The sequence below is a fragment of the Aptenodytes forsteri genome, unplaced genomic scaffold (assembly GCF_000699145.1).
Source record: "Aptenodytes forsteri isolate BGI_AS27 unplaced genomic scaffold, ASM69914v1 Scaffold337, whole genome shotgun sequence".
NCBI classification, from domain to species: Eukaryota; Metazoa; Chordata; class Aves; order Sphenisciformes; family Spheniscidae; genus Aptenodytes; species Aptenodytes forsteri.
In genome coordinates, this window is record NW_008794889.1 from 10767 (window position 1) to 12910 (window position 2144).

At 60.0% G+C, this 2144-nt stretch overlaps 1 protein-coding gene across 1 annotated transcript in view; it reads right to left on the minus strand.

Annotated features, from left to right (window-relative positions):
• LOC103895475 (zinc finger protein 850) overlaps positions 1-2144 on the minus strand; it is a gene marked incomplete at both ends in the record, with an annotated part of 29788 nt that overhangs the window by 9012 nt on the left and 18632 nt on the right. The window lies entirely within an intron of this gene.

A 2144-nucleotide genomic window follows, 5' to 3' on the forward strand; every position in this document is an offset into this window, starting at 1 on the left:
TGCCCACGGAGATGCCCAAGGAGATGCCCAAGGAGATGCCCAAGGAGATGCCCACGGAGATGCTCACATCCCAAGGAAACCGGAGGCCACATCCCACGGAAACCAAGGGCCACGTCCCAAGGAAACTGGGGAATGGGCTCTCCTTTGAAGCTCAACCGGAGTGGTAGACGCTGGAGACTCCACACCAGGAGAGCGGTAGCAGGCGGGGGCTGGCGGCGATGTGGGGCAGGGTGCCCCTCTGTCCAGGCCACACGTGCAGAGGAGGCGGCTGCTTGCCCGTTTGGGGGTTCCCAGCCCTCCCCTGGGCCCCCTAAAAGCTTGAGGGTGCCAGGGTGCCCCTCTGTCCAGGCCACACGTGCAGAGGAGGCGGCTGCTTGCCCGTTTGGGGGTTCCCAGCCCTCCCCTGGGCCCCCTAAAAGCTTGAGGGTGCATGGTGGGATGCCCTTGGAGCAGATCCTCCCTGCACCCAATGAAGGCAGAGGATCTTTCTCAATGGAGAGCCTCTCTTGACCAAATGAAGGTCTCTAGACCCAGTGAAGGCAGAGGATCTTCCTCCTTGGAGATCCTCCCTGCACCCAATGAAGGCAGAGGATCTTTCTCCTTGGAGATCCTCCTTGGACCCAGTGAAGGCAGAGGATCTTCCTCCCTGGAGATCCTCCCTGGACCCAATGAAGGCAGAGGATCTTCCTCCTTGGAGATCCTCCCTGCACCCAATGAAGGCAGAGGATCTTCCTCCTTGGAGATCCTCCCTGCACCCAATGAAGGCAGAGGATCTTCCTCCCTGGAGATCCTCCCTGGACCCAATGAAGGCAGAGGATCTTTCTCCATGGAGAGCCTCTCTTGACCAAATGAAGGTCTCTAGACCCAGTGAAGGCAGAGGATCTTCCTCCCTGGAGATCCTCCCTGGACCCAATGAAGGCAGAGGATCTTTCTCCATGGAGAGCCTCTCTTGACCAAATGAAGGTCTCTAGACCCAGTGAAGGCAGAGGATCTTCCTCCCTGGAGATCCTCCCTGCACCCAATGAAGGCAAGAAGGGTTTGGGGTGTTCGGGGTTGGGTGTATTTGGGACAACCCAGCCAGCCGTCGGCGTGGGAAGGGGGGGGCTTCAAAAGCATGGGGCGTTCTGGGGGGGACGACGACAACACAGCGGTGCGGACGGACACGTAGCCCCTTCCGTGGGTGGGCTACCTCCTCCCGGCAGGGGACTCACCATCACCACCACCACACACCATGAACCTGTGCAGGCTGCCGGGCTGGGTTGAGTTTCCCTGGGATGGGGGTGGTGGTGGTGGTGTTTATTTTGGACACCCCACCCAAGGTGACCCCCAAACCTCCGGTTTTCCGCACGGGAAGAGCTGGGATCCGCAGCTCCTCCAAGGAGAAGCAGAAGCCACCCGCCGGGTTTTGCACTAGTCTAGTTTTATTCACAATACAAACACAGCTCCTGCTCATCTTGGGAAGAGACGGACCAGGCAGCTGGCACGGCCGCGGGCCCGAAACAGCCGGGAAACCCCCGGATTTGGGTCCTGCTCCCATCCCTGAGGTTCACCCCAAGGGTTCACCTCTTTTCAGCTGGGAAATACCTGCGGGTGATGCTCCCCGTGATCTCCTGGGGGATTTCACCGATGGGTTCCCACCATGAGCTCCCTTTGCACGGTGGTTGACCAAGCAACCCAAGAGGAGCCGCGAGCATCCCCATGCCAGCTCAGGGACAACCCCTCCCTTGTCCCAGCTCCTGTCCCCAACGGCCTCCAGCTCACCCCCAACGCGTTGGGTTCCTCCAACCGCAGGTGGGCTCCCGCTGAATAAATACAATAAATACATTAAATAAACGGCTCACGCCGGGTCCGCGCCGAAGCATCGCCGGCTGCCAAACCGCGGCGCGTGGCTGGGAACTGCCGGGGCTGGACGCCTGGGCTTCGTTTCTTAACAACAAAGCCACAAAATCGGGATATTTTGCCCCAGGGTGGTGTCATTTGGTAGGGGGCATCATCACGCCCCAAGCGCGGCTGGGAGGGCTCAGGCTTTGGGTGTCGGTCAAGGCTGGCAGCATGGGGAAGGTGGGATGGTCAAGGGATGAAGGCACCCCAGATATTTTGGGGTCTCTCCGAGTTTTGGCCAGGAGCCGGTGGCATCTCCCGCA